Raw genomic sequence first — 10,273 nt, 5'->3', positions numbered from 1 at the left:
CCCTCGTGTCTCACGCCGATGAGGTAATGCTGAGTTGTGACGTCAGAGAGCGGGGTTAGAGTTTAAGTTTATTTAGTTTCATACTCTTTGGTTCTTTCGGTAAAGGCACTCCCTCGTCGAGGAGGCTGCTCTTATTCTCCTTCTTTTCTACAGTTACATGCTAATTTCTCACATTAACATCATGCTAATCTCTCACATTAACATAGCCACTTCCGTGCCCTCGTTTAGGAGGCTGCTCTTCTATCTTACAGTTACATGCTAATTTCTCACATTAACATCACTAGTCCCGGCCACTTCTTTATAACCCTTGAGCTACACCCATTTCAAACCTTTTAAAACAGTCTGCCTCAGCAGCAGACCATGCTTTTCCACCTGATGATGGACGCTTGTGTTGCACCTGAAACGTCGTGATTTATTTCAAACCTACGTGACTTTACCGAAAGAACCAAAGAGTATGGATTCCTGCAGTCACGAAAGCTTCAAATCAAGATCGAGTTTGCATGTTCTCCATGTGGTCACACTGATTTTTCTCCGGGTCCTCAAGTTTTCCCCATCCACATTTAGAAATATTTAGCAGCTATAAATGTCCACGTAATTAGTTACTTGGTTGAACTATAATTGTGATCAGGTTGCTTTTGAAAAATAGCTCTATAGCTCGGTGGACCTTAACTGGTAAAATAAAAATTGTGTGCTGTGTGAGAGGATTTTCCAGTTTAATGTTTCATTTAGCTGCAAGAGTCCAACATTTATTTTTCAGGAGGGTCCTGTATTGGACTATTTGGTGAACACAAACTACATTTCATGAGTTTAGGTTTGGGAGAAACACGGAAAATCCAGTGGAACACCAATGTAGAACAGGGGGGAAATTACAAACCCAAACAGAAAGACCGAGTTAGGCATCGAACCCAGGACCCTTCTTGCTGTGAAGCGCGAGAGCTATTACTGGTCTACTTTACCACCTAAATGTTGAAGAGTTTGTGTAATGTACACGTGTATTTTGTGAGTGCAGTGTGTGTGTATATATATTATGGGCGCGAGTGAGTTTGTGTTGTGTATGCGTGGATAGTACTTGGAATGCGATTGATACACCTTGTGCACCGTGCCCAACTTAAAAGGTACTCGCAGCAGTCTCTGCATTCCACTTCTCACCATCACGTTCCCACACACCTGTAGTTTTATTTTTCAGAACAAGGGCCTCTTCCTGTTTGGCATTATGCTGTGCTCAGTAGAGGGCTGTCTACCCCTCGTGATGACTGGAGCCAGATCCAGCCCAGCAGACATCCTGGATCCTAAATTCCACAGACATCCAGGCGTCATCAGTCCACCGCTCGCCAGGACCGGCTACAGCTTCCTGATCAGGCCCATTTACTGTTCAAGTTGGGGTATGACAGGTATGCTCTCTAGCCCGTACATTATTTTACGTAGCATCATCATTGCTTATGTTGTTCGACTCTTCCAATGCCGCGAAAAGAAGAATTCATATGAGGTGCAGTTACATGGGGAGGTTAATCGATGCATTGTTGTCAAGATATCATTGCCTACTGGACAACCATGTGAATGATCTGGTAATGGCTACTCACTGGAGTGTGTCATGAAGAGGTGTGGCCTTGCATTTCTTCTACTCAAACAAAACAACTGCCTTGGTATTTTATATGAAACTTTCCAAATCCTGAACTCTCCATGATAATTGGGCAGTTTGTGGAAGTTATCGACGCCGGTCCCCCCACCACGAGTGGGACTTGCGCAGTGGGGAAGCGCAGGAACTTCACACAAATGGCCTGAAGGGTCGCGGCCCCTCCGTGGGAGAAATAGATGGCGACCGGGCTTCCGCACGCGGCCCTTCATTCCGGAGCAGATGTAGGAGGATCACCGGGCGGCAGATGCTGGGATTCTGTAGGGCGGCACAACGCAATCCCTTTGAAGTACTGCTTTCGGGGCTCGTTTTGCCCCGGCTTTTCGGACACATCAGACACCGGCTGCTCTGGAGATGGAAATGAGTTTTCCATTTGGGAATTAACATATGGTTCTGACCTTGACGGGTGCACAAACCAGTGACGGCGACCGACCTGAAAACGCACGCACTGCGGCCAACTCAACCTCGACCTCAACAGGGTCCCCGCCCCAAGGCCGGTGTAATTAGGGGGACGTACCCAGGGGGTACCTGTGGACATTTCAGCCATGCCCTGTCCCCAGTTTTCCACGGGAGCCCGGACGCACGGTGTCCCAATGGATGGAACTTCTCATTCGCGGCCTGCCCCTTGGCCCGAATTTCCCCTTGGACGCTTCCTGCGCCTTTGTCAATCGCCTGAACGTAACTTTGCACGGGGGGGGGGGGGGGGGGTCGCTCTCCCTTTCATACACACGATGAAATTAGACACCGCGGGTGTGCAAATCCCAGTCCTACTGCACCTCATTGACCCCCCTGGCACGGCATCAATGTTAGAGTCCTGTGCAGGCGTTCCACCATCCCGTCTGAGGTTGGTAGGGTGAAGTCCTCTTTTTTTAGTACCTAGGAAGTCGCACACCTCCCGTAACAATTGAGAAGAAAAATTCTGCCCCTGATCTGCGAGAAGTTGTTCAGGGACTCCCTTATCCATGTAGCCATGCAAAAATGCGTCCAAAATGGATGCAGCCGACTGATCAGGCAGAGGCCATGCCATCGGCCACCGGCAAAGATATTCCACCCCGACCAGGAGAAATGTATTTCCCCGCTGAGTAGCGGGGAATGGCCCAAAAATATCCAGTGCGACTAGCTCGTTAATTCGAGACACCGTGATTGAATTGTAATGGAGGCTGGGACTGCCTCGGCGGTGGTTTGCGGCATGCACAGTCGGCGCACCCTTTAACCAGGTGGTATAAGTCACCCATCATAGCCAGGCGAATAGAAGTCCTGCTTCAGCATCAACAGCATATACGGACTCCAAGGGGCATTAGCTTCTCATGTACCAACTCAGGTGAGTTGACCTCGCAGAGCAGTGGGAAATACCGTACAATTAATTTTGACTTACAACTTTCGTGACTGCAGGAATTCACATTCTTTGGTTCTTTTCGGTAAAGTCACATAGATAGGAAAAAAATACGTTTCGATCACAACACAAGCGGTCGTCATAATGATGAAAAAGGGGATTTTTCCATTTTTCTTTTTACCATTTTTCCTCCTATTGACGATCGCCTGTTGTGATCGAAACATCTTAGTTTTTCTTTTCATTTTTTCTTTTCTTTTTTTCTATCAGTGTGAATTTACTGTAAGAACCAAAGAACACCATACAATAGCACTGCAGCTCCTCATCCCATCGCATCAAGAGCTGTTGCGAAGGACTACAAGGGAGACCCCTGACGGAACGGCTCTACTGCCCGTATTTTCTACACGGCACCGCAATTTAATCAAGGAAACGTCCTCCATCTGCAGTCGTCCCCACTCTGCAAGCATGAAGCCGAGCGCACCATCACTGGGCTCAGCTACCTCAAGTGGCGCTGCATCCCCGCAAGCCGCCACCACCCGAGGCAGGCCAGCCAGTGAAGGTCTACACCGGCCCGCACCAATAGAACATGCGCACTGGTTATTTGGTGGCAGGCGAGAGACAGTGCATCTGCGTTGCAGTGCCGTACGCCTTTCCTGTAAACGACAGTGAATATGTATTCCTGCAGTGCTTTGAGCCAGCGGGACAGCTGCCCGGAAGGCTGGTCAATGTGGAGGGAGTATTGAAGGGCCGCGTGGACCGTGCGCACCACAAAGTCCCGTCCATAAAGGTAGGGCCGAAACTGTTGGACAAAATAAAAAATGGCCAACAGCTCCCTGTGCATTATGCAGGAGCGCTGTTTTGTGGGAGATAACACCCGACTACCATAGGCTATGACCCTCTCTGCACCGTTTACGACCTGTGACAATACAGTGCCTATCCCAGTATCGCTGGCGTCCGTGTCCAAAATAAAGGGCAGAGAGAAATCGGGGTAGCTGACAGGGGGTACGTTGGCGAGGCCTTGACGTAGCACGACAAACGCGACCTCCTTCCCCCACCAAAATCTCTGCCCTTTAGCGGTCAATGCGTGGAGCAGTTTGGCGATCGTTGCGAACCCTGGAATGAACCGGCGATTGTAGGACACAAACCCGACGAAACTGCAAACTTCACCCACCGACCTGCACACACGCATTTTTGTCGAGATCCGTGGGTAGCCAGGACGCGCTAACAATATGGCCCAGATACTGTACCGAGGTTTGCAAAAGGTGACTTTTTTGCGGTTTGAATGAGATTGGCCGCCCGCACTCTAACACCGACTGCAATCGATGCAGATGTTCCTCAAACGTACGTCCGAACACAATAACGTCGTCCAAGTAAATGAGGCAAGAGTCTCATTGGAGATCTGCCAAGACCAACTCCATTAGCAGCTGAAACGTTGCCAGGCACGAGTGCAGCCCCATGGGAAGACAATTAATTTGGAATAACCCCTGGGGCATTCGGAACGCGGTCTTACGCCTGGATTTCTCATCTAGGGGCAGCTGCCAGAATCCTGACAGCAAGTCAAGGGTCGAGAAGAACCGTGTGCTCAACAACACGTTGAATGAGTCGTCCATCCACGGAAGGGGATAAGCATCGGCCACCGAAACCTTATTCAGTTTCTGGTAATCTAGGCAGAAATGTAGACTGCCGTCCCGCTTTTTAAGCAAAACGATGGGCTGGTGGAGGGAGAGATGATGTCTGCGGCCAACATCTGGTCAACTGCCTGGCGAACATGGTCCTTCTCCCTAGGGCTCTGTCTTACAGGAGTCAAATTTCCCGTGTGGATGCAGTGCTGCAGCAATGAAGTGCGGCCAATATAAAATTTACCCTGACTGAAGATGTCCGAAAAATCCCGTAACAGGGAGCGCAGTTCCTTTTGCTGTTCCTGAGACAAGTCGGGATTTCCAGAGTATAAATTTTCAATCCACGCTTCGTCCGACTCGCCTTCCTGTTCCACCATGCCAACAACCTCCGCGGCAGCCACGTCATCCTCAGCGCAGCGTGCCGCCATTGCCTGGGCCAAAACCATGCCGGCTTACACTATGGCGGGTCCCTGCCCCACATTAACCACCTGTAAGAAGGGCTCCTGGTCCACCCTCTAGTGTGGTCTGAGTGCCCACCAATGTGAGATGCCGAGTGGCTGTATTAGAGGGGGTTACAAGGATCCCCTTCTCGGGACTCGGCAATTCCTGGTGCTCCCTAAAGCTTAAGGGCACCAGCATATGCGCACCTGGCGGGATTGTGACCAGATCCCTCGCCAGGACCTGAAACGTAGCGTTAGCCACCTTCAGCCGAGTAGGGGACTTCAGGAAGGTCAACCGCTGCTCCGACAGCATTTCTATACAGCCCCGATCCGCTAGGATCTTGTGAGCCATTCTCCCCAAAAAGTTCGTGCCCAGAAGACAGGGCACGGCAAGAGTGTCTGATTGTGTCGCGACTTGCCTGTGAGGCTGGGGGAGCTGATGCTGGCGGGGCAGAAGCCATAGATGGTGAGGCGTATGATCCAGCGCTGTTTTGGTATCCCTAAGCAATGTGGCCCTGTTGGCCGCATTTTAAGCAGGTGGTCGCGGATCCCCAGGCTGGCAGAGAGCCCCTCCCGTGCCACTCCTGCTCCGGCTGCCATTCCTCGACTCCTCTCCCGCGTAAGCTCCAGGTGAACGGAAGTGCAGGCTTTCTCGAACTCCTTCGGTGTGGGCCCATCTGGATCCGCAGGCTCTCCGTGTAAGCAGCCACCGTGGCCCACTGCTGCTGTATACAGCGGGCCACCCTCAAGGACGTGAGGTCATCCTCCTCCATGATGCAGAGGGAGACACTCAATTCCTGCGCCAGCAACAGCAACCTTTCCAGCGCCAGGGAGTCGAGCACTGCCCGATCTATGTGAGGGTACGCTGCTTGACCCAGGGCCAGCAGTGCACTGCAGAAGGCGAAGAGGCGTCTCGACCTCCTCTCCGCCTCCGCTGCAAAACAAACCTCCTGGGGGTGTTGGACAGCGGGTTGAAGATCGCGGTCATCTGTGCGTACGCCAGAGGTAGAGTCACTCAATCCGCCTCCGGAATGGCCTTGAATGCCACCAGGGAGCCATTGTGCAGCGTCGTCAGGGTTCTCTCCAACTACGCGGCTGTCAGGGGAATCACATCCTCGCTGTCCTCATCCTCCGACAGCACTACGGGGTGGGGTTCTTTCTTTTCGCTGCCTTCGACATGAAGACTTCTTCCTCGACACATCTGACAACCAAACGTCACTCCAGAGACAGGGCTTTTAAGGCACCTTTTATTCTACACATCAAGGAACTACAAGTGTCCCACGTGCTTACACACTAATCACACATCCGTATCTTTTAACGGCACTACCTAGCTAGAACAGTTGGCAGGCTGTCTAGCTAGCAGCGTCTAAGACAGTTGAGACGGTGGCGACGGAGGTGATGAACAGCGACACAGCGAGGGGATCCACTTCCAGCAACAGCCCCGAGCTCCTGCCCCAGGCCCCCTTTAATCATCCCGACTTGGCCTCGCTCCGCTCTCGCCACGCCCTCTTTCTAGAGCCTACTAGTAGGTTCTCGGGCTTCCAGATCGACCCCTTCCTGGGCTTCTCCTTAGACCTCCTCCCCCTGTATCTCGCTCTGCTGAAATGTATACTGCCCCCTGCTGCCAGTACGACTTCCCCATCAGCAGCCAGAGTTATTACACTACACATATGCACTTTTATGGAGCAATCTCTTGAGGAGCCCGGTGCACGCCTAATGCACTGAAATATCACTTCCAAAATATGTTCAGCAGAATAGCACAATTACCCTAATGCCTGAGTGGAATTGTCTATAAGACTGAGCAGGTGGCTTTAGTTATACTTGTGGCGTGTGCCCATTGGTCAGTTGATCCCATGGCCAGCACATGTGAAAAGGTGTCTAAACAGATTTGTAATAAGGAGTGAGACAATGAGGTTGCATAGCATTCGCCTTAGTCACAGGCTTCACTCATCCAATCAGAGATGAGCTTGCTATATATATGAGACGTAATTGAGTGCAGACGTTAAATAGTTGAAATTCAAAGTATTCTGGTGCCTTCTGAAAATATTTAGGATCGTGTTTTAATGGTTACATGTATAGTGGGCTCAACGGAGGCTCAGTCGTTCTCTTTGGAGGCAACACATTTATTTTCACCAACACGTTAACACAAAAGGAGTAACTGCCCCTTCACCAGAAAATAGGCTATGGTGGTGGACCACCAGGCTATCTCCACTAATTGCACGTAACTAGCGACAACGGACCGGACCCCAGCTCGGGTCCTGGTCCACGTGTTGGAGACTCTCGCAGGACGTAGAACGTAGCACACCGGTTTCTTCAGGACAACAGCCCCCGGTCCCACTGGGGGCCCGGCTTATATCCTATGTGGTGGGGCTTGCTCCGCCCCTAGCCACAACCACATTCTAGAATCCTTGAGGATCTCCAACTGGACACGTGATCACCCCAGACCCCTTTTGGGGGTCCCTGGGTAGACACCTCCGGTCACGTGTCCTCCGGGGTCACAGAGTGCCCTGGCACCCTATCCTGTAGGTGCTGGCATTGCACGCAGCGCGTGGTGCCATGTATTGCTGTCAGTCCGTGCTCCCCGAGTCCCGCTAGGGCCGGTACTGCATCCACCTTCAGTGGCATCTGCGATGTCAATACATCGCGGCAGTGCCTCTCCCAGGCCGGCTTCACAGTGACATCCAACGATGTCACTAAAAATGCAATGGTAGAGTACAAATGTTAACTGTTGAACATTGCTATTAGTGGCCTTCAGTTGTGCCGTGCCTTTCTGTATGCTCCCAAGGTGTTTTAATCATTGTTTTTTTACCGCACGTTATTTTTTTAGAGAAATGTAATACTTAAATTAGGTTTAAAAACGTTTACATTTTCAGAATTTAAAAACATGTAAAATGTCGGGCGTGACTGTTCCTCTTGTTTTTAGTTCCTTTGCGAGTGATATAATTGGTCTTACCCTGACATCACTTTATTAATTTTACATGATGATGATAATGGCAGGCTTCTCTGCAAGCCGACTGCACATCCCAGCTGCTGGCTGTACTAACACACATTACATGTCGTGGTGTTTTTATTTATCGTGCAGTGTATTTCGCCTGCATAGATTAAGCCCCACATTTGATGTGAAGTAATCAGACGAAGACAAACTACACAATAATAAAATACAATAACAACGGTAAGTGTTGCAGGCCAGTCCTGCATGGCTGGACGCCGCTTTGTAATATTTTATTGTTACAACCTGGACATGGATTCCACTGCTTAGCTGGATTATCAGGAGCAAGTGAAGGTTTATTGAGATTCTAAGTGAGCGGCCATCTTTAGTTTATTTGGGACAGATTGAGAAGAAATGTATGATTAGGTCCATGGAACCAGTGCAGTTTAGCAAGGTAAAATACATGAGGATGACAGAGGATCTGTTCGGGAAGTGTTTTTTCAGGTAATTGTCAGTTCTCTCCCTTTGAAGGGGTTCAAGATTCAACTGCGGCCGGCAGCTCTGGTTATTACTGCGGCTGCAGTAACATGAAAAAATATGCACCATCTGCTTCACAGTGGATGTTAAAATGCCTGTCATTCAAAATAAATAAGCCATTCCATGCGAATGTAATTGTTAACATTTACCAAATTTGAACAAGTATCCAAAGCTACCCACCTGAGATCAATCATCACCCCCTACTAGCAGACGAACATCCACTTAGACCGCTGCTCAGTCAACTCGTACGGCACAGGGACAGTTACACCATGGGAGTGGCCGTCGACTCTTTAAAATGAGATTTGATACAAGCCACTTTGAGTTGCTGAGGCAATTAAGCAAGCGCCATATAAATACAAATATTCGTATTAGTATCCCAAGGTGCATGCTATTGAGCTTCCGTGTCTCAGCCTCCTGGTTACAGGATCTACCCAACACGTATGGTCACGTATAATGGCTGCTCCTACTCTACATTATAAAAAAAATGCCACCCAAACCTCCACATCGAAAGTCGGCTGGAATTTGTCCCAGGTTCCCTCACAGTCCAAGCTCTCTTCCCGCTTTCAGCTGTCTTCATTGAAGACCTGGAGATCAAACCCTGGAGTCTTCATGTCATCTTTCCTCCTGCCATGTATCCAAGCATGAATTTTCTAATGGTTCTTGCATTGCAAGGTATGGGCTTATTGTGGAACTGGGAATTTCACACCTCGAATGCCGACTGCTCCTTGAGCTCCTTACGCGTGTTTCAGTTTCAAAACACTTCAAAGGCCTTCAAACACAGTGTGCTTGACGGGGTTTTTAATGTGTTCCCTGGCGGTTGTGAAGATTTGATGGCCGTGCAAATGTCTTACCACACAAAGTGCACCTAATGGGCTCCTCTTCTGTGCGTGTTCTCTTGTCGGTCAAGATTTGATGACCGTGCAAATGAATTCTAAGACTCAGTGCGGTCGTCACGTCCCTTGGACGAGGGGAGTTTTGCTCTTGGTGAGGTCACAAACCAGAGATAGGGAGGCGCTGACATCACCCACTCGTGACTTTGAGGTAATGTCTCCAGGAGACTTTTACATATTTAAGTAAACATTTGGTAAGCAGTGGGATATTGATGAACACGGTTATTTAAGTTTAATTTAAACATATTACAATTAAATAAATCCTAGACTAGAAGACAAATCTGTAACAAAAATCCATGATGCATTTCAAATGTGCTCTTTAAATTACGTCCTTGCGATAAAACAGATCAGCAAACACGTCTCTTTCATTTATTGGTCTCTCCACGACACAAAGAAGTGTTTTACACATACTATAAATATCAGTCTTCTGGGAGTGCATCAATGATTCAGTGCAAGCCACCTGTGGACCAGTATTGGTGTAAAATGTCTCAACAGCAGTCGGGCTTGCTTCAACTGATGGTTACGAACATCCAGATGTTAATCAGCAAGGAGCATTTCTAGTCCTAGTTCGACAACATAAAAAAACACGTTGCAATGGTGCATCCTTTTGGGACATGCTTTAGCGGGTTTCGGTGTATACCCGAAACCCTAGCTAGCATCACTGTTGTTTAAATTCCGGTGGGGCCTCTATGTCACGCGACGCCCCAAATTACCGTGCGCGAAACACAACCAACACCACTGCCGGTATATTTCAAATGTATGGTGCCAACTTAGAATTTAATCTCTACAGAAAACATACAATGTTATAGGGGAACAGGCCTACTACTTCTCCAGGGGAGAGCACGCATCACAAGCCACCATACCAACACAAATGACCCTCGCAACAACACAACAA

General features: G+C 49.2%; 1 protein-coding gene across 1 annotated transcript in view; it reads right to left on the bottom strand.

Annotated features, from left to right (window-relative positions):
• Positions 1-10,273, bottom strand: part of LOC116957278 (uncharacterized) — a 609,203-nt gene that overhangs the window by 515,318 nt on the left and 83,612 nt on the right. The gene's annotated exons all lie outside the window — the stretch shown is intronic.

This window comes from Petromyzon marinus, chromosome 71 (assembly GCF_048934315.1).
Source record: "Petromyzon marinus isolate PM22_M1 ecotype Great Lakes invasive population chromosome 71, UKy_Petmar_22M1.pri1.0, whole genome shotgun sequence".
NCBI lineage: Eukaryota > Metazoa > Chordata > Hyperoartia > Petromyzontiformes > Petromyzontidae > Petromyzon > Petromyzon marinus.
This window is presented reverse-complemented; position numbering and strand designations above follow the sequence as displayed.